Here is a 22319-nt window from a genome sequence, read left to right on the forward strand (position 1 = left end):
GGGGACTCTACACAGAATGCACTCCAGGCTGCAGGATTCTGATCAGAAGGGGATGAACCATGCAATTGCCCTCCTGCCCCCCTGTCAGGGGCTTCTCTCTCCGAGGTCCTCCTGCCCTGGTCCCCCGGGATCCCAGCTCACCCTTGCCTCTGTCCTTGAGAACCCTGGCATTCCCCCCACCCCACGCTCCACCGTGGTCTGCACAGACTCTAGGGAACTGGGACAGTGTGAGTCCTCTCTTGCAGATCTCTGGCCTCTCTTTCCTGGAATGATGGCAGGGGTCTTTGCAGCCCCCACCCCATCTTCCCTGCCCCATGGAAGTTGAGTGCTAGAACCGGACTCTTCCTCCTGAGCCCCCTCCCACACACATCACTTGACCTCCAGGAGAGGGACCCCGGGCTCTAGTGTGGGCTGCAGAACCCCCCCCACACACACACCGCTCCTGCCCCCCATGGTAGCAGGCACATTCCAGGGCTCCTGGGTGTGAGAGGGGCCGCTGAAGGGCCTCCGTGTCTGGCATCGTGGGAGATGCCTGGCCCACTCCCAGGGAGCCTTCCACGAGGACTGTCTCCCCGTGCACCATGGCCCAGGTCTGCGGTTCCAGCCAATTATTCTGTCGTCCCCAGAGTTGGCAAAGTGTGACACTTCCCTGTTGGAACTTCCCAGCTATCTCCCTGTGCAGCTGGGAGCTGTCAGCCCGCAGCTTTTCTCTGGTAAGGTAGGGATGAGGAGCGGAGGGGGGGGCTGTGTGCAGTGGGGGGGTGGGGGGCTGCACCGCCTATCAGAAAATGAGAAAAATGTCAGGCGCTTAAGCGCATATGACAGATAGCAACCTTTCCTCCCCATGGGGGAAACAGAATCCAGGATGTATCAACTTTGGAGTTTTCAGTGGATTGGGGAAAAAAACCCACCCCGGCAACCTCTGCTACTACAAAATAATGCATAGGCACGTAGTAAAATATTCCAATGATACCAAAGCCAAGTTTTTAAAAAAATTGACACATAATTCACCTTTCACTTTTGGCTTTTGAAAATCCAAAGGTGGGTGCTGATAGGAAGCTCTGGGACTCTCCCTCCGCCTTGCTCCACCTTGCTCTTGGGGAATCCAAGTGACTGAATTTTACAAGACACTTCCTTGGAAATATGCTTTCTAATTTAGAAAAAAGTCGTCAACAGAGCCCTGCGCCCCAGAAACCACAGACTATGAAGAATGAGCATACGTGTTGAGAGTTCACTGTTTTAATCAAATAAAACCTACAACAAAGTTAATCTGACACATAGTTAATGAGATAATCATTGTTGCGCTTCACGGGAATTAGGCATTAATGGGAAGCAGTTTTTATAAATGACGGTAATTATACCGCTGCCTTTACTCAGCCAAAATTTTAAGGCTTTTTCTTCTTGTTTTGTTACTTCCCTTGTATATGCTGTCGGTCTCTGTGATGAAGTTTCCTGTGGGTCTTGGTGTGGTGTTGTCACTGTCGCCGCCCGCCCCACCCCACCCCCACGCGGGGCACGGGCTCAGGCGACGGCGAGGTTTTCGTTAGCACCTACCATGTGCCACTTCACGAAGCATTCAGCTCGGATTATCCTGTTTCATCCTCACGAGAATCTCCAGAAATAGGTATGTTTAGCTTGAGGCTCACAAAAGAGAAAAGGGACGTTCAGGCTGGTTAAGCCACCCGCGGTCACGGTCACGGAGGCAGGACTTGGCCAACCCGGGGAAGGTTGAGCCTGTGGCTGGAGCGGAAGCACCGTGCCAGACAGCCCTTCTCCCCTGTTCCTGGCTGGCCCCGGCTCCCTGGGGACACCCTGTGATGGGCAGTTGAGGGCAACAGGCCCTGGGGCGGGGGGAGGAAAGGGGGCTCAAGGCAGCAAGGGCTTGGCAGCCACATGGACCAAAGTTCAAATCCCAGCCACTTACACACTGGTCGTGGGACCCCTCTGGGCCTCATTAGCAGTGTCCTCCGCCATCAGGTGGGGAGGGGTTCTGGGCACCGGGGCTGATGAAGGCCTAGTGCAGGCTGCACACACGGGTGGTGAACAGGAGCAGGCCTGTCCTGGGGGTGCAGGATTGGCCGCAAGGACAGGGGTTGCACAGACCCCTACCTGGAAGGTGTGGGGTCCAGTGAGGGAAACAAGCGGGGAAAGCAGGTTTCCCGCTGAGCTCTGTGATCCGGGGGGCACCCAAGGGGCGACAGAATCCCAGCCTCTCACCAGGACTCACTGCAGGTCAGTTCAGGTTTCGTGAGCAAGGAGAACCCCCACTTTCATCGCACATCTCCCCGAAAAGCCTGCAGTCCCCTCCGTAGTCCTTTCACGCTGCTCTCGGGTACAAAGGGTTAAGCCCTTGCGTCCAGTCCAGCCCGAGGCACAGGGAGGGGTCAGCCAGCAGGAAACCCTAGGTGGGAAGGGAACAGAACCCAGAGCCTGCAAACGCAGTCCAAGACAAACTTCTGCCACCTTACCATTTTGCCCTGGGCCTGACCTATTTGCCGTGACCAACAGGGGGATAAAGAGAGGTTATGTGCAAAGGGACTTTGTGTCCCTGTGGCAGGAGGCCAGCTGGGAACTCTTGTCACCAGCTGGCTGGGCTGGGATCCCAGGGCATGATCTAAACCATCAGGGTCATTGGCAAAGCAGGACTGAGTGGAGGCTGTTGTGAGGCCTGGAGGGGCTTCTGTCCTCAGGCCGTGGACCACGAGCGTCCCTGGGGCTGGCAGGGTCATCTGGGGCCTGTGGAGTCCTGGGCACTGACCAGAGTACAGAGAGCAAGAGTCACAGGGCTGCATCTAGGCTACACTTGGGGCTGAGTTTTAAATCTGCCCCCTTCCAGCAGTGAGACCCCGGGCAAGCTACTTACTTCCTCGGAGTCCCAGTTCCCATCTGTGAAATGTGTCTTGTCAGCTGGGCTGTTGTGAAGACGTGTGTACTCTGACTCGCATGTTGAGTTCAGTGGCTGACTCAAATGAGGGCTCTGTCAACGTCAGCCATTCATAACAACAATAAATATTATGATGATTCCTTCCGGAAATACCTGTGGAGCACCTGTGATGGCCAGGCCCTGTGCAGGGTGCTCTTGGACTATGAAGGTGAGTAAGATGAGTCCCACCCACCCCACCCCCCAGGAGGCATGTACACGATTAATTCTAACCGACATCTGAGAGCACTGAGTGACGTGAAGAGATGTGTGCTGGGATGGCATTCAGGGAAGGCTTCCTGGAGGAGGCAGCCTTTCAGCTGGGCTTGGGCAAGTGGCTAAGACTGTGGAGGTGGGGGAAGAGAGGAAGGGCATGACTGCATGAGGAAGGAAGCAGAGCTGTGAAAGAGCATGCAAGTTCAGGGCACACGGAAGCTCTGTGTGGCTGGAGCACGGTGTCCAGTGGGGGCCCAGGGGAGCCGTCAGAGGGAGAGCGTTACAGTCCCACAGACATGCCAGTCTGCTTCTGCCTTACTGCGTGACCCTGAGCCAGTCACTTCCTGTCTCTGCACCTGATGGATGGCTCCCCATCTTTCCCTCCGAGAACTTGAGTTACCCCCTTCATTTTTTTCATTCTCCCTCCCACGCAGGCTGAGTCTTTGTATGACGAAGTCGCTGAAGGTTTTGACCATGGCTGTGAATGATCAGTCCCAGGCAAAGTGTAAAATCCCAAAGTGTGGGGGTGGGTGGGAGGATGGGAGGGCCCCACCGTAGTCCAGGAGGGTTAGATGGGGCCTGGGCTGAGGGAGTGGAAAAGAAGGGTGGGGGGCGTGTAGGGGGTTGGGATGAGAGCGGTGAAGGAGAAAACACTATTTCTGCCTGGAGGTCTGGAGGAGGGGCGAGGAGGAGGAGGAATCAGGGGTGGCGGATGCGGGTCAGAAGCAGGGCCTGGGTGACCCTCCAAAGGGAATCCAGCCCCAGGGACAGCGCCCCTGGCCAAAGGGACAGCTCCCTGTGCCAGAGAGGGTCTTATGGGCTGATGTGAGGGCACGTTGAATTAGAAGCACCTGTAAGACGCGGCAGTGAGGTCTTCAGTAGGGAAGGGAGTTAGGAGCAGGGGCTCCCAGTTTGGACGTTGCTAGATGGGGCCAAGACTGGAAACGCAGGTGATCCCATCCAGCTCAGGGCCTTTGACTGGCGGGGGACAGGAAAAGAGAATGACATGGAAGTGACAGCCTTGGGCCTCGCCCTCCCCCTTCTGTGGCATTAGAGGTCTTGACTGGGTTTGTAAGGGGACCAGCTCTCCTGCACCTTTGCTTTAACCCCCGTGAGATGGTCTGGAGAACAGCCTCTGTTCCCAGGTGCAGTCTCCTTACCAAGACACCTGTTCTCTTTCCCTTGGGAAAATCCTAAGTTGCCCCCACCTCGGCCCCTTCCACTTCCACTGTCACTGCTCTGAATTCTTGTGGGTTGGGCAGGCAAGCGAGGAACAGAGCGGTTTGTGCTGGGGCAGGTCTTGGGGCCCAAGCCCCTGTCCTGCTGGCCATTTTCTTTGGCATCTGATGGGAGGCCTGGCCCAGGTAGGCGGGACCCAGGAGACTGGTGCCTGATGAGTTACTGATGTGCTGGCCAATGGGACACACTCGGGCCTCCTAACCCCGCAACTCAAGGGGTCTTAAAGATCACCTCGTCTTGGCTCCCTAGCCCCCACCACCCCCACCAGACCAGGGGCTGGGGCTGGGGCTGGGGCTGACTTTTTATCTTTTGAAAAGCCTAGCAGAAACAGAACGTTTATCTGTGTGAAGGCTACACAGGCTTAACTAAAATGTCAAGTTTCTTTGCTGGAATTGTAACGGGGAACATGATAAATGTACATTTGTTCAGTCATTGCTAATTCAAGACCCTGTTTTATATGAAACAAAACCCCAGTATGTCGCTCAGAAGCTCTGATTGCTTTTGTTTCATACGAAATCGGCTCCTGAATTAATAATAACTGAATGCATGTAAGTTGATAGCCCTAAACTTTTCAAACATGGAGTGTGTGTGTGTGTGTGTGTGTGTGTGTGTGTGTGTGTGTGTGCTGCAGGGCAGAGCTGAGATAATAAGTGAAGATGTTCTCATTTTATAGATGAGAAAACCAAGGTGCAGAGGGTGAGTGGCCAGCTCCAGGTCACGTCATGCGGCAGGGGTCACCCCCAGGCACGGCCAGGCCCACGGCGTCTGGAGCCCCTAGCCCTGGGCGCTCCCTGGCCAGTACAGGGCAGTTAGGAGGAGGGGAAGAGTTAGCTAACTTTGCACCTTCAGGCCAGGGCCAGCAGCTGCCTGGAAGACAAGGGGAGAGGACCCCTGGGAATACACAGCCCGTGGATTGGAGAGACTGAGCAAGGCAAGGAAAACAGGTGCCGGTGAGAACAGGGAAACGGGGGAGGGGAAACAGACAAAGAGAGGTGGATGGGACCAGACAGAGAGGAGGAGCCGAGGCACCGACGTGGTCCGTGGTCCCGGAGGGCAGATCCCGTGGTGAGCAGAACCTGGTCCCAGGCCCGCCCTCTCCGTAGGTCTGAAGGGAGGACCTTGGCCTCAGCTGGCTCTGGCCTCAGTGGGCAAGGGCAATGCCCATACCTGGGGGGCAGGGTTGCCCTTTGACAAACGAGCGGCAGCCGTACTCCCCCCACCAACCCACCCCCTGCCCCCAAGAGCCACTCAGCCACTGCGGCAAACAGTCCCTTTGTTTCATAGGCCCTGCCCTGGAGAACTCTTGTTCAGAACCAACCCCATTAAAAATCCCTCGCCCAGCAACTAACTGGGAGCCCAGTCTGGAGTGGGGGAAAGGGCACTGAGCTAAGGGTTCAAAGTCCACGGCTCCAGGCCTTGTCCCGTCACCAACTCCCAGACTCACTCTGGGGGCCGTTCAGCCATCCCCACTCAAGAGTAAAGGTTTTGGGTGACTTCCGGGTTCCCAGGGCTGGCAGTGAATTTGGTTGGGGAGCTGGGTGGGAGCTGGGGTGTTGCTTCCTTCCCCCGTGGGCTTGCTGTGCAGGCTGGGTATCGGGCGGCCTCTCTCCTCTGCCCGCAGCAGGGCTGTGGGGACCTGCCGGGGCCCTCGGGTCCTGTGCTTGGGCAGCAAGCCGGCACCTGCGTGAGGGTGGCTGGGCGTCCTGCCCGGGGAAACTGGGCCCAGGCCCTCTTGTTCAGCCAGAAATTCCAGCCTTTTAAGGATCAAGGGCCAGAGAGGGACCTTTTCCAGGCCGCCAGGGAGCTGTTTTTCCAGCTTGGTGGTATCACCGGGCCTTGAGGGAGACTTCCCTGATCTTTGATTGGGCTTTCAGGAAAGGCATTTGTCTGCACCTTGTAGGAGGAGCCGGCGGGCTTGTGGCCACTTCTGTCAGCACAGAGGCTCCAGCTCTCTCATCCAGGCCCTTGGGAAGGAATGACTTTTTAAATCAACTTTATTGAAGTCTGATTTACATACAATAAAATGCACCCGTTTTAGATGTACTGTTTGAGGAGTCATAAATGTATGTGCTGTGTACCTAGCACAGTAATCAAGGCATAGAACATTTCCATCGGCCTAAAAGGGTCCCTTGTGTTCTCTTCCCAGTCACCCCCTACCCTGGCCCCAGGCATCCACCAATCAGCTTTCTGTTCCCATAGATCAGATTTGTCCATCTCACATGTATTACCACACAGTTTGGACACTTGTGTCTTTTTGCTCTGCACAGTAATTTCGAGATTCAGCCATATCATTTTGTCTGTAGGTGGTTCTTTCCTTTTTCTTGCTGAGTAATATTCCCTTGTGTGGATAAATCATAGATTGTTTATCGGTTCCCTTGTTTTGGGGCATTTGGGTTGTTTCCAGCCTGCAGCTATTGTGAATAAGGGTGCCATGAACATTTGTCCGTAAGTCTTTGAGTGGATGTATGTTTTCTTTTCTCTGCATCAGTACCTACAAGGGGGATTGCTAGATTGGAGGATAAGCTTGTTTAACTCTTAAAGAACCCCCCCCCCCCCCCCCCCGCCCTGTTTCCTGGAACTGCTGTACCGTTTTTACGACACATGAGTAGGGCGGGATTTGGAATGCTGCCCTTCCCTGTCTTGGCCTTTTCTCTTCCCCGGAGACTGAGCAAAGCTGTGCGGTGGTTTGGTGCTCCAGGGGTGGGGGTGGGGGGTGGGGAGGGCCCCCTTGCCTTGCCAGAAGACATTCCCCTGCCCCCTCCACGTGGCAACTCACCGTTGAGATTCAAGTTGCTGTGCTCAGCGGAGGAGGCCTGAAGATCTATTTATACCTGAGTTTAAGCAGATGCGTTGTTGGCTAAAATGCCGTAATTCTTTTCCTTTTGCTCGTTCTCACCATTCCGTGTGAGTGTTTTTTAAACAGAGTTACGGCCACACTGGCAGCCTCACCCCGATCCCCCTGCCTGCCACCCCTCCTCCCCCCAAGGTAAAACCATTTCTTTCCAAGGTTGGGTGCTCCTGGCCTGGGTACTCCCTTCTCCCCAGTGGGGTAGGCGGTGGTGTGGCCCCAGAACTTTGCTGTTTTGCTGTTGGTGGCCCATGTCAGCTCTCACGCCCCCGTCATCTTGCTCTTAGAGAGCTCTGGGCCCCCCTAGTTCCAAAGGATGCAGCTGCCCAGAGAAAAAGGGTGAAGCTTCCTTGTTAATTGCCAAGAGGTGAGAAAGTACCAGCAGAATAAAGGCTCTTCTGTCGGAGCAGGAATTAAGGAAACCTGGGGGCCTGGCGCTGCACATCTGCCGAGCTAGGCCTAACCCATCCCTGTCCTGACGTTTTTAGGCCTGGGCCAAAGGGTGCCTCCTTCCAGATAAATTAAGATCTTCTTCCTTATAAGACTCTTGGGATATCATCTCCCTCAGATCTCAGGATACCTGGGAAAGCATTCTCTCCTGCTTGGGAAAATACCACTGCCCATTCCAGGAGTAGCTCACTTAGTTGAAAAGGACAAGCAGACTCTGCACTGAGTGCGGAGCCCGACATGGGGTTCAGTCCCAGGACCCTGAGATCATGACCTGAGCCAAAGTCAGACGCTTAATGACTGAGCCACCCAGGTGCCCCTAGAACCTTTTTTTTTTTTTTTTTTGCACCATCCACATTGGGCCCTTATGTGGGCTGTGCCTTCAAGAAAAATAAATCTCAGAGATAACGATCCTTGCCCAAAATGCATCAATTCCAAAAGGACACAATGACACTTAGGATTTAAGACAGTGGAGGACCAATATCAGATGAAGCAAAGACAGACATATAAGGGCGCGGGACAGCAACGAGAGAGGTGAAGGTGAAGTCCTGTTGTGGGGTGGGGGAGGGTATAGTTGACTCATTCGAGGAGGAGTTATTTGGACTGGGCCTTGAAGGGTGGAAAAAAGTTTTCCCTGTGAAAGGGCAGAGGAATATTCACAGAGGAGGGAATTCCATGTGCAAAGGCGCAGAAGTATGAGAGACTGGCCACGTCTGAGATTGCCTTGGAGTGATATGGCAGGAGGGTGGGTGTCTCTGGTGGGCCAGACTGCAGAAGGCTTTGTGCTATGCTGGGGGCGGGGGGTTGGGATCTAATTTTCCTGGAAGGTTCACAGTCAGGGGCAAGCCATGGAAAGATTTACATTTTAAGAAGATTGCTTTAGAGACAGTGAGATGGAGGGCACCGGGAACAACCAGGAGGACCGGGGACTAATGTAGGTGAAAACCGAGTTGCCCCGAACTAAAGCCTGGACATTGGGCTTGGAGAGAAGGGGCAGGTTTGAGGGACTCAGGGTTCCAGCTCGGACCAGGCAGATGGCAAGGGGCTTATACCCGGCGGGGGAAGGTTTCATGCAGAAGTGACTTCTGCACTTGAGGTAGAGCTATGGGCTTTAAATTCAAAAGGCTGCTTCAGGAAATCCCCAAGCTGATAGGTCCCTAGAAGATCAAGGTTTCCAACTTGATTCTTTCCAGTGAAATGTGGGGGTTCACTGAGGCGCCAGGTTTGCACTGGAGCCGGTGAAGCAAAATGGGTTCTCCTGGGAGGGTGCCGAGCCGAGCCCCCCCACCCCGGGCTCATTGCAGCACACAATGCACAGCTGTAGATCGCCCAAACCCTCCACTTGGCTTTATTTATAATCCTAATTACACCCTCCAGGAAGAACGATTGCTGATCCACCCAGTTACAAATTAAAGTTAATAAAATGAAAAGCCGATCGAGCAAGCGCCGCCAAATGCAGAGAAGCCTGTAGCGATCACGATCGCGGGACTCCGGCTGCCCCGCCCCCTCGCACACCTCCTTCTCCTCCCGCAGCCCCTTCCTTCCCCGGGCCCGGCCGAGCCCCCGGTCCGCGTGGGGTCGCCTCCCATCGGGCCTGGCAGGCTTCACGTTGCCCCGGTGCCCCTCCCCCCAGCCCCCCACTCAAGGCCTTCCCCTCCACCACTGCCTGCCCTGGGGGCCACGTCAGCTGCGGGCGAGGGTGTTTGGAAACCCAGGCTGCTAGATGCAGAGACAGGAAACAGGGCCTCCACTCTGCCCTCCTTCCCCAATCTCTTTTGTTCCCCTTCCCCGCTCCCTTGCCTATTGGTGGCGTCTCTCATTTCCCCCGATCGCTCTCTCTACCCACCTCCTCACCCTGTGGCTGACCTTGTCCCTCAGCCCTGAATGTTCTGAGAGGGGCCCTGGATTCTGTGGGTGTCCCAAATGGTCAGCCAGGCCCTGTCCGCTTGGCTCAGCAGCTCGGACAGCTTAAACACAGCCTCTGGCTTTTGCTGACCCCGTTCATTCCTTTTTTCTTTGTAAAGAGTGGAAACTGGAGAGGGAGAGTGGGGGACAACCGTCTCTCCCAGGCCCAGCTGTCTGGGCATGGGGCGCCTCTCTCTACCTCCCCTTGCCTCCTGCCGAACAATCAGAGATAGTCCCTCTTCGTTCCTTCCGATCCACAGCACACACAATGGGTGGGTTACCCGGGATGCCCAGGGAAGCATGCTGGGACAAGGCCACTTCTCTGCAGGGTGTGGGAAAGGCACACAGTTGGTGTCCTACCTCTGACCCTTTTTGCCAGCTCCCAGAATCCAAGCATGGCATGCACACCAGCCTGGCAGGGAAACAGCACATTCCCAACCCCCCGCCCCATCCCCAGGTTTCATCCAGCCGTTCTGGCTTGTTTTTGCCTCGTATCTGCCCAACTCCAAACTCTTGGCTCTGCCTCCCCAGCCCTGGCCCTTTGGACGAAGGGTTTCTATCCAGTCCTACTGGCATTTGGCTCTTGCGCTTCCTCGATGGGCACTGATGGGGCTCCACGGTGGGATGCCCTCGTTTCTGCACTGCTGTAATTTGAGCTGTGCCCTGGCTTCAGCCCTGCCAACCCCAGATATCCTGGGGAAGCCAGGCTGGACAACCCAGGGGAAGGTCTTAGAGTGACCAGCAGAGGGGCAGAGAGGAAGCGGACAAGGCCTTCAGGGTGGGTCATGCCTGTGAAGCCTGCGGTCAAAACCTTCACCATCAGACTTCAATGACTTGCCTCTGTGGGTGGCCCACCCACCCCTTTGTATTGTGATCAGACTGTTCCCTTGTCTGCCTGCCCACCAGACTGTGAGCTCTGAGGGCGGGCTTATGTCTCGATGGCCACTGGATCCTCACTACCTGGTGCGGGTCCTGGCTCTCTGACCAAGTCTCTGCTGAAGAAAGAAACAGATGAATGAAGGAGCTCTTCCTCCTTTATTCCCTGCTGACGTTGACATCAGCCTATTTACATAAGGCCCAAAGGAGAAGCTTCAACCCGTCAAGTCCAGTTGATCTACTTCTTTTAAAATACACCTCCAGCCAATGCCTTCTTCGGGGGACTGTGCATTTCCTGCTTGGTTAATTCCAACCAGAATTGGTTCACTTATCCTGGCTTCCATTTTTAACTCTCTCCCCCACCCGTCCCTCTTCACCACTGCTCACAGGTATCCCTCCACTCCTTTGTTTAAATACCGTCACTACCTCTCCATTTCTCACAAAATATACAGTTCCTGGGGCGCCTGGGTGGCTCAGTCGGTTAAGGGTCTGCCTTCGGCTCAGGTCATGGTCCCAGGGTCCTGGGATCGAGCCCCATGTCAGGCTCCCTGCTCCGCGGGGAGCCTGCTTCTCCCTCTGCCTCTGCCCCTCCCCCCAACGCTTGCTGGTGCGCTCTCTCTCTCTCTCTCTCTCAAATAAATAAAATCTTTTTTAAAAAAGTACAATTCCTTTAGATCCTCTGTGATTTGGCCTAACCTACTATTCAGCCCATTTCTTGATCTGTTCCTCTGTGACCCTGTGAGCCAACCCCTCGGAACTTTTCACTATTCTTCTAGCAAATTATTCTTCCACTCCACACTTTGCATCATCTGTCCCTTCTGCAAAAGCTGTGCTCCCCAGCAAACCCTGCCCTTTCTTATCTGTGGACCTCGCAATAGTCCTTTAAGACCCAGCTGAAGTGTCACCCTCTCTGTGACTCCTCTGATGTCGTCAGTGAGCCATCCAATAGCCTCTTCTGGTGTGTCTTTTCGTCTAGCACAGGGAAAGCCCAGAGTATTGCAGTCCTTTGCTCCCCATTTCTATTGCATGAGCACATAAGCCACTTGAGGGCGGGGCCTGTGTTGTACTCCCCTCCCCTTGCTCAAAGCTGGCAGAGAGCCTGGTGCAAGGTAGAAGAGGCAGTCTATGATAGGCTGTGTGGCCTTGGGCAACTTACTTACCCTCTCTGTCTCTCAGTTTGCTCATTTGTAAAAGTGTCATAATAGCTTCTGCCTGAGGGAATCCTCAACAATGAGGATGACCTGAGTTACTACCTGTAAAGCTTGTGGCCAGTGCTTCTCACTATTAAGTCCTCAATGAAGGTTAGCTACTGTTATTAACTGGGATTATTTGGCCCTCTGTGTTTTTTTAATGAATGAGTGAATGAGAGCCTACATAGTCGAGCAAGGCACTTTCCTGCAACAAAGAACATTCCGTGTCAGAGTCCTTCTGTTAAGATCTTAAAGACAGGTCAAGGTACCAACTCCGTCACCTGGAATGGCAGTATCTTCTTTGTGAGGAGCAATTCACCACTTCTTCAAGTTGAGCAGAAAATGTTTGGTTAAGGAAAGATGACTAGATGCGGCACCTGGGTGGCTCAGTCAGTTGGGCATCTGGCTCTTGGACTTGGCTCAGGTCATGATCTCAGGGTGGTGAGATCGCGTTCCACATCAGGCTCTGTGCTCAGTGCGGAGTCTGCTTGAGATTCTCTCTCCATCTCCGTCTGCCCCTCCCACTCATGCTCTCTCTTTCTCCAAAAAATAATTTTTTTTTAGAGAGAGCACGAGCAGGGAGCCCAATGTGGGGCTTGATCCCAGGCCCCCGGGATCATGACCTGAGCCGAAGGCAGACACTTAACCGATTGAGCCACCCAGTGCGTCCAAAATAAATAAGTCTTTAAAAAAAAGGAGGGGGGAAGATGACTGGAGCAAACTTGTAAGATGAAGGACAGGAAAGAACAGGACCTTTGCAACTTGGTGGCAATGGTGAGAAGTCAGCAGGAAAGCAGTACTAAGGGTCACCCATCAATCCACAATCCATTCACAAATTCCCTGGTTACCTTTGAGAAGGGATATGGACCCACACGTACTCAGCTGCTAAATTACAAGGAACCAGATGGGGAAACAAATTTCTGCATCCAAAATAACCTTGAAGACCATCGAATCCCAATCATTTCTTCAGAGAATGATCATGATTTTGACCTTGGTTCAAATTCTGATCCTGTTATTCACTACTTATGAGATGTTGATACATCCCTGAATCTCACTGACCTGTATAACGGAAATAATCCCTATCTCACATGGTTGTTGTGAGGTTGAAATGACATTAAATGGGATAATTTACACAAAGTAAAGCATGTGATCATGGTGTGTGCAGATTTAATGTCTGGATCAATTTTGAAACATAGGCTGTACCTGGATCTGGTAAAAACACTCACTTCTTGAGCAACAATAACAATGGGCAGCTACAGGGTCTATTTCTCATTCTTACATTCTAGTCTGAAAAAAAACTTTTGAACTGAGTATGTACCGTGGGCAGACACTATGTTAGCGGCTAGAAAAACAGAGTTAAGAAAACAGGGTCCTTGTCCTCATGTCACTCATAGTCTAGACAAGACAGATTTCTAGTCATAAGACAAGTTCTGCAGGAACATGATGTATCCACAGAGGCTTCTGGAGGAGGTAATGCTTGATCCCAGTCTTGGAGGAAGAGTAGAAATTATCCAGACAAAAGAAGGGGAAGGGAAATTCACTCCAGGAGGAGGAAACAGTATATACAAAGATCCTGGGGCACAAAGAAGCAGTCGCATTCTAGGAAGAGCAAATTGCCTGACAAGGATGGAGGGGGCGTGCCTTCGTGTGGAGGCAAGTGAAGATTTGGGAAAAGCAAGGCAGCCTCATGTCACCAAGAGCCACCAACAGACACCAGGTTAAGGACTCCTGAGTCTATCCCAAAAGTAATGGAAAGCCATTGAAGATGGCAAAGCAGAGGAATGAACTGGTGATGTTAGTGTCTTTTTCTGCTCACTCTGGAGGCTGGAGGACAAGAGACCCAGGGGTGGGGGTGGGGGTGGGCTACTCTAGAAATGCAGGCAAAACATTGTCACCTGAACTACACTGACGCCATGAAGAAGCAGATCTCACCATCTAGAGCCACAATCTAGAGATTAACAAATATATCCTGTCCTGTAACAGATCCTCATTTAAAAAATGGCATCTGCGTACTTCCAACATACCAGGCTGGGGGGGGTACCTATCAGTGGTGCCCCAGCAAGGAAGGAAGGGAATGGAGATAAACTTTAGAATGTGGGGAGGTAAGTCCAAGAGGATATACCCCCAAAATGTTTATAGAGACTATTTCTAGGCAGTGGGATTATGGGTGACTTGTATTATTTTTTCTCCAACAAACACGAGTTACTTTTTAATTTAATTTGATTTAATTTTTTAAAGTGAGCTCTAGGCCCAACGTGGGGCTCAAACTCACAACCCTGAGATCAAGCGTCGCCTGCTGTACCGACTAAGCCAGCCAGGTGCCCCAAACATGAGTTATTTATATATTTTTCTAAAGAATTAAACAGGGGCGCCTGGGTGGCTCAGTCAGTTAAGCATCTGCCTTTGGCTCAGGTCATGATCCCAGGGTCCTGCGAGCCCTGAGCTCCGGATGGGGCTCCCTGCTTGGTGGCAGGTGGGGAGTCTGCTTCTCCCTCTGCCCCTCCCCCCTGCTCATGCTTGCACACTCCCTCTCTCTTTCTAGTGTGCTCTCTCTCAAATAAATAAAATCTTAAAAGAAAAAAAAAAGAATTAAACAAACAAAAACTAACCCAAGAACTGTGGATCAAAGAGAATTGGACGATCCAGGACATTCATTAGGACTGGGGGATGGCTAATTCAGAGGTCCAGATCTGGTTTGGAGCCGGTGATGGTGAGAAGATTTAGGGGGAGACCAAAAATCTGCCCACAGGAGGCTTGGGCAGAAGCGTAAGTGCCTCACTGTTAGGGGGATCCTGGTGAGCAGAGCGGAGAAGGCAGCGAGCGATTCCATCAGAGTCAGGGGATGACATGCCAGCAGCTGGGCATTTGGTGGCAGGATGGCGAGCAAATGCTCAGCGCACAGACTGTCAGTAGGTGGCTGAAAGACACGGGGAAAGATTGTGTAACTGGGCTGTGGGGAAGGAGAATAGTGGCCCATTGTTGGAGACCCGATAAACAAATTGAGAGCGTTCATCTTGGAGGCATGGGCCTGAAAGAAGGTCCAAGACAGCTTAATGATCCATTGCGGGTCCGTGCCTGGGATGAGTCACCGGAGAACCGAATGAACCCAGTTCAGCTTTCCTTGCCCCAGCGCTTGGGACAAAGCTGCTGAGATACTGTGGCTGAGAGCTCTCACCACAAGGCCTGGGGCCTGCACAGGAAGGGAGAGCAAACCAGCCAGCCTCAACAATCAGTCATCCCTGGCCTGACCACAATCCCCCCCCACTTACTTTCTTGAGTTGGGGATTTGCATACCCAGGCCCCTGAGGGAGGGAAGTGCCTCCCCCCTTGGCCGCTGCCTTCTGCAGGGTCTCCCGACCAGGTGGAGGTGGACAGCGGCTCAGTGGGCCCAGGTCTGCTCTGAGCTGGACCGTGTCGCTGGGAGGAGCCTGATTTGTGCAGGACTGGAGTACTGAGGTTGGAAACTGGGAGCTAGCCTGGGGTCAGAGCCAACTGCTGTCACATCAGAAAAGGAAATGGGAAACTCCTGGAAGGCGAGGCGCTGGCAGGTCTTTGACCAGGGGCTCTGGATTTCAATCGAGGCTCCACTCAGCCGAAGGCGTGTAATCTTGAGCATTTCATTCAACCCCTCAGGGTCTTAGTTTGACTGCAAAATAGTGGTAACACGCACGTTCTCTGACCCCAGAGACTACTAAGAGTGTACCCCTATGAAGAGCTCATTGTGGGTGCCAGGCTCTGTTCGAAGGGCTATACATATTTATATTATATTGTGTTATATTAATTAGCCCTATAATGAGCAACAACTCTACATGAGGTAGGTATTACCATGATTCCTACCCCCTAAAGATGAGACAACAAAAGCACAGGGAAGTTAAGAGACTTGCCCCAAGTGGCAGAGTCAGGATTCAGACCCCTGTGCAGCCCGACTCACACTCCACGCCTCAAACCCCCACCTTCACCTCCTCCCTCAGCTGCGAAATCCTTTGCAAACAGATGCGGGTTTGTTTTTCTCAGTCGTGACCGACATCCCGAGTGCTGAGTTCCCTACCTCAGGCCCCACTCTCAGCGTGCGGTGGTCACCAGGGTTTAGCCTCAGGAAGGAATGGGAGCGACAGGTGTGTCCGCCGAGTGTGGGTCCTCACAAAACCATGGAAGGCACGGGAAGGGAGACTCAGAGAACCGGCGACCTCCCAGAGTCATGGAGCTCCGAAGCCAAAGAGGTTCATCTCATTGTAAACTTCCCAATGCAGGGCTTCTCAGATCTCTTGGAAAAGAAGCCAGGCAATGTGGTAGCTCGGGGCTAGGCCTCTAGAAACTGGGGTCAAAGCCCATTTCTGCCACTTCCCAGTCGTGTGACCTTGGGCAAATGACTTTACCTCTTTGGGCTTTGATTTGCTTATCTGTAAAATGGAGATCCATCGTATCTACCTCGGAAGGTTATGGGAAGGTGCACATGGGATGCTCTCAGTGGCTAGTAGAGCCTGGGGCAAAAGTATAGGATTTGACTCAAGGTTTGCTTTGCTTAGACGAGGCAGGATAAGGGCTATATCCAGAAACCAGAAGATTCACACAGTGGTGGGGCGTCTGTCTAGGGAAGATTCTAGCAGGAAGAAAACGGTAGAGTCAGACTGCCAGGAGGATGGAGTGAGGTCCCAGGAGGCTCAAAGGCAGGTAAATGAGGAAGGGTCTAGTTGGACTGGTGGTTATTTTGGGGGGACCCACAGCTAGGCAGCTGGGTGCCCTCCTTCCAGGACCCGTGCTCAGTATTCAGAAGGCCTGTCAGTGTCCGGTAGGAGGCCTGACCAGGTAAGTTGATAGAAGAGTCTGGTGAGGATTTGGCAGCAAGAAGTAGAGGCACAGCCGCCGGAAAGGAATTTTGAGGTGGCTGGGGGTTAGGGAAGAGATTATGAAGCCTGCAGGAGGAAGCCACCAAAACCGGGGCTCGGTTGATATTGGGAGAGGCCGCGTCCAGATATTAGGTAGATATAGGGGGGTCAAAGGATAAAAGCAAGGGGAGGAGGTAATTAGCATATGCAAAAGTTTCGGATAGTGCTTGGTTCAAAGGGCATGCGATGCATGTGTTGGTGATGATGATGATTTTCTTATGGCAGCCAGGATCTGCGGGTGGGAGACAGGATTTCAGCTCCTTAGAGCAGAAGTAACCAGACTGGGGTTTGATGCCTTAGTATTTCCCTCCATAAATCTGGGGACCGATACTGCTCACTTTTAAACTTAGCCAAATGATACCATTTAAACAACCAAAAAATGCATCACCTCCCATCACCATGATTTCATAAAAGAAGAGCCATCTTACCACCACAAATAAGACGGACATAATCTCAGAACAGACATTTTTTTAAAAAGATGTTATTTATTTATTCGACAGAGAGAGACATCGCGAGAGAGGGAACACAAGCAGGGGGAGTGGCGGAGGGAGAAGCAGGCTTCCCGCGGAGCAGGGAGCCCGACGCGGGGCTCGATCCCAGGACCCTGGGATCATGACCGGAGCCGAAGGCAGACGCTCAACGACTGAGCCACCCGGGCGACCCTAGACATTTAAATTAGAAATGAAAATTAACTTTACGAAAGGCTCACTCACATTGTCTTCTTGTCAGTGTGCAGCTGATGGAGGGAAACTTTGGAGCAGGGATGATGGGCAGAGCAGAGTCTGGGACACATTCATGCCCCAGGGCTCCCCTTCCTGGGGCCTGGGCTGCCTCGTGGGGCTTGGTTGGGAGAAACATGAGAAAGACTCCGTGGCCACGTACAAGGTATCTATCCTGACCCTGAGCTTTTGTGCTCACGGCTGGCACCTCTGCCGGCCACTGGCTTCTGGCCCCATCTGACCCCACTCCATTCCACGACCACCTGAGTCCTCTCCCTCTTACGGCCCCCCGCTTGCCCTTTGGACGTGACACCTGAACTTGTCTTCTCCCATTGGACCTTTGGCACTTTTTAAGGGCCTTGGCTGGAACCAACCTGCCTTCTGCCCCTCCTGCTCCTGCCCGTCCTGGGAGACCCTGTGCACCATCCCCACCCGTGGACCTCAGCCTCAGCCCTTGTCCTCGATTGCTGAGGATCTACACCGAATGTTAGAGCTAAGATCAGCCCTCCCACCCCCTGCAGTATGGACCCAGTACTTCTTCCACCCACTTGCTCCTGCTCTCCCCATGGGGGTGACGGACAGGAGAAGACTGGTCTCAAGTTTGCTCACAACCTATAGAAATCCATAGGCCCCAGGACAACGAGCTAAATGTGTAATTAACCCACATCTGTGTCAAAGTTTGTCTCTTGGGTATCTGTAAGCTCTTTGAGGTGGGGACCTTCCCTGATCATCTTCTATTTAATCTTTAATTTCCTACTCATCCCCAACTCCCCATGTCTGCCCCTCCCTGAAAACCAACTAGTAATGGCCATCTGAAATATATTTGTTGACTTGAATTGGATTCCTTCATTCAATACACATTTACTGGTCACTTGCCAAAAATGATACAAAGCAGATAAGGACATTGCCTTCAAGGAGCTTTCAGCCTCACGAGGAGGAGGACCCATGGCCATGGAACTGGAAATGAAATAGACAATAGACAATAGACAAGAATATTTCCAAAACAAACTTGAAGGCTGAGCTGAACTGGTTTCACCTCCAAGTGCTTGGGTGGTTTGGCCCATACAGGTCAGCCCAGCCCAGAAAAGCAATCTCCCCACTGGGGCTCCAAACATGTCCCATTCAGCCTTGAACACAGCTCTGAGCCAAGGGCGAGTCAGCCTCGCAACCATGCAACCACCTCGTTTTGTTTCCAGAAAGGTTTTTTTTCTGTCTTGGTCTCCTGGTGCTCTTCTCCATGACCCCGTCCCACACTCATGCTAAACACGACAAGCAAGACCTTTCCTTAAAAACAAATGTCTCCCATTGCAAGATAAGGGTGCCCTTTCTGTGTTTTCATTAATTTATTGATGCTTGTTTTCATACTGAGTTTGGGCTGGCCTTGTACTGACTTTGTTGAAGTCCAAAGGTTGTTTTAAGCAAAAGGACACAAGAAAGGGGAAAATAAATCAAAGAAACACTAAACTCTCAACCAAAAAAAAAAAAAAAAAGGAATTTTCAATCAGCTGATTTAGAACTGGTGATGAAGTTTTCCAAGAGGAGAGTCTAAAAGTAAGTGAGATGGGAGGGACCCTTCAGGCCGATGATTTCCATACCTTGCTCTTCACTGCTCACTGACAGTAATGGTGGGTCAGACTTCCTACAGGGGTCAGGGAGCACGTCCCCAAAGGGTCCTAGAAGCTACTCCCAGTGGGCTGCCTTCCGGTCTCTGTCCAGTCTCGCAAGGTAAGGCTCTCCAAACTTCCATGAGCTTTCAGTGGTACGGTGATCACTTTCTTCCCAATTTGTAGCTGTGTGGAGTGGGGCAACCCAAAGGCTGTGGGGAAGGGTTCTGAATCAGAAGTCGGGAGACCTGGGTCTTAGTCTTGGCTGTGCCCCTGGCCAGGGCAAATGCCCTGACTTATCTGACTCAGAGAGTCTGTAATGTTCAATGAGTCTATAATATCTGCTTTTTCAGTTTTAGTTATGTAATTATAAATCGAATGAGTGTTTGCTGTAAGAAAGCAAAGGTAGTACAGAAATACATCAAGACAGGTCCCTCACCCCCACCTACCATCAGCTCCAGAAATAACCACTGTCTGTTAGGAGAGCACCCTTTCAGAAATGGTCTCTGCCCACACAAAGATACCATGGGGTGCGTTCAGACCCTGCCTCGATTCCAGGGTTCCCATGGCTTGCCTAGTGGCTGTGGAGTTCCCCATCTTCCGAAACAAGAATGTGCCTTCTTAACACATTTTATTCTTTTGGCACTAAGAAAGGTTTTGCTTTTTTTTTTTTCTTTTTTAATCTGTATTCCCTTTTTCTAGAAAATTCTAGAGATAAGGAAGAGGTGTGGAGCTGGCTTGTACAGGGCCAAAAAGCAATGACTCATATCTATTCCAAACTCCATTCAACGATGTCACATTGGTAGCTTGCAATTGGCTGCATCTGCCAAATGCTACAAATCAGGACCCCACCCCCCACCCCGATTGAGTTTGCCCACACATCCCGGGGCCTGGTGAGGAGTGTGCTTTGACGACTCAAGGTGGGGGAGGAGTCAGCCAAATGGTGCTATGTGGTTTAATGAGCTCTGTGGAGTCAAGCGAACTGGATCTGTAGGCTATGTCTCTGCTGGCAAAGGATAACAAAACCCCGGTAAAGATCATGGAAATATATGTTGGCAGAGAATAGGGGCTTATACCTCCTCTATCAATCCTGCTGTCCTGAAGCAAACACTTGATAACATTACATCTTTTATTTTTTTTTTTAAGATTTTATTTATTTATTTGAGAGAGAGAGAATGAGATAGAGAGAGCATGAGGCGGGGAGGGTCAGAGGGAGAAGCAGACTCCCCGCCGAGCAGGGAGCCCGATGCGGGACTTGATCCCGGGACTCCAGGATCATGACCCGAGCCGAAGGCAGTTGCCTAAGCAACTGAGCCACCCAGGCGCCCCAACGTTACATCTTTTAGACCTCTATGGTAGATAGCTAGAATAATGGCCCCAATGAGTGGCATCTCCCTGTGTCTGCACCCCTTTTCTATGGGATGTTGCTGCTCCCCCCCACTGAGCAGTCCAGTCTACTTTGCCATCTCCTTGAATCTGGACTGGCCTCGTGACATTTCTGACCAGCAAAATAGGGCAGACATAACATGCACAATCTGGAGCTTAGGTCTAAAGGGGTCTTCCAGCTTCTACCATCACCCTATCATAACCTTGAGACCGCCCTGCCCTGATGAAGTTCCCTGAGCCCGCTGGAGGATGACAGACCACTGGGAGACTTGGCAAGCTGCACCAACCACCAGACATGCGAATGAGGCCATGCTGGGGCCCCTGGCCCCTGTCAGATGACCTTTGCCGCATGGGTGATTGCGGGGGAGACTAACAGAACCACCCACATAGCCAACCCACAGTGCTGTGAGAAGCAATAAATCAATTTGGTTTGTTACATGGCAATAACTAACTGAAATGACCTCAAAATCTAGAGAAATCAGTGGGTCCTGGAAAGATGGCACCCCCCAACCCCCACCCCCCGGCTATAAACGAATCCCCGCTAGAGTTGATAAATGTTCAGGATTTATTTAAGCTGTTATTCCCTCCAGGAGCTCATGCACCTTCAAAGGAATAACCTTTTAACAGTGGGACTGCAGACCCTTATCAAGGATATATTCATGGCCTGGGAGCCTCCTGACTTCTCTTCAGAAGCCACATCCTTTGACAGCTTCCAGCTCACTTCGGAAAGGTCTACCTACCCAGGGGATGGGGCAGATCTAATTCAGAGGAGAGAGCTGGTTGATAATGCAGAGGAAATTGTGAGGAGACGCTGAAGCATGTCTAACCTTCTTTATAGCCAAACAAAACAATCCCAAACCCCAAAAGAGTGCTGGAGGAAAAAATAAACAAGGATTCCAAAGATGACAGAATGTGGGGGCACGCATAGAGGTCATGCCCTATATATGTCAGTGACATAAAAATAGTAAAAAGCCAAGTAGATTAAACTAGAGTTTTATATCGTTCTGAATGTGGTTTCCCTCCTTAGCTAGACTATAAGCCTCTTGGAAGTAGGGATCATGAATTGTTCATCTTTATGACTAAGAGCCTAGCATGGGGCTTTGCAAAGAGCAGACACTCAGTGAATGCTGTTGAAGTATAAATTTGAGCCCAAAGAACAGGGTGGGGAACATAGAAGCCAATAGGTCCCATGGTCTTGAGATTTTGAAAGGTTTGAAATGTCTGCAGAGGAGCCAGGGAGCAGAGGTCTGAGCCCATGGACATGGCTGCAGGCCAGGTCCTGTGGGCACTTGGCTCCCCTAACCCTGCCCTCAGCAGGAGTCCACGCCCTCCCCTTGCAACGCTGGGAATTTGAAGGTTGAGGCTGCGAATCCTCAGACCGTGGTGTCACCTTGAGCCCCCTTACTCACCAACCTTATTCAGAGAGAGGTGACCCCGGGCAAGGTGGAGCCTATTTGTGCCACAGAGCTGGAGCCTGGAGTCAACCCATCCATGGTCCTGAGGCCAAGACAGTGCAGAAGAAACCCGGGAAGGCGCAGAGCCTCAGGCATCCTCCCCCAGATACTTGTTGAGTTGTCATTCTCCCTGAGGGGTCTCGCCTTGACCCAACTTCTCCCTCTCGTGTGCACCCTTGGGGCACAGGGCCCTGGGCGCTTTGGGGGCTCCCAGGCACCTCTCTGGGTGAATGTGGTGGCCCTGGGGGAGGGACTCTTGCTCTCTCTACGACTCTAGCTCTGCTTTGTACATCTGGGGACAGGGCCAAGAAAAAGGGCCCTTTGAGCAATGTCCCTTCCAAATCCCTTGCCACTTCCTGTCCAACCAAGAGCATGCTATCTGGCCCTCGGAGACTTTGTTCCCGGTCTGCAGAAGGAAGGGAAGCAAGGAAGAGGGGATGGAAAAGGGAAGGGAGTGGGGAGGGATTCTCCGACAACCCTCCCAGCTCCTCCTATTACCTACAGCAGAAAGTTCAAGTCCTTTTATGGTATGCAGAGCTCTTGCCCGCCCGGGCTCATCCACAACTCCAGTCTTATCTCTGCCTCCCCTCTCTAACCTGACAAGCACAGGGCTCCACACCAGGCTCATG

At 52.2% G+C, this 22319-nt stretch overlaps 1 long non-coding RNA gene across 2 annotated transcripts in view; it reads left to right on the plus strand.

Annotated features, from left to right (window-relative positions):
- The first annotated feature begins 1474 nt into the window (after window positions 1-1474).
- Window positions 1475-22319, plus strand: part of LOC112813995 (uncharacterized) — a 29178-nt gene continuing 8333 nt past the window's right edge. For both annotated transcript variants that reach the window (XR_012375524.1, XR_003205638.2), the window contains exons 1-2: window positions 1475-1624; window positions 2837-3092. This is a non-coding gene — a long non-coding RNA (uncharacterized lncRNA). The remainder of the gene's footprint in view (window positions 1625-2836; window positions 3093-22319) is intronic.

This window comes from Callorhinus ursinus, unplaced genomic scaffold, assembly GCF_003265705.2.
Source record: "Callorhinus ursinus isolate GAN/ISIS: 27379988/994484 unplaced genomic scaffold, GSC_fseal_2.0 scaffold52, whole genome shotgun sequence".
Taxonomy (NCBI): domain Eukaryota; kingdom Metazoa; phylum Chordata; class Mammalia; order Carnivora; family Otariidae; genus Callorhinus; species Callorhinus ursinus.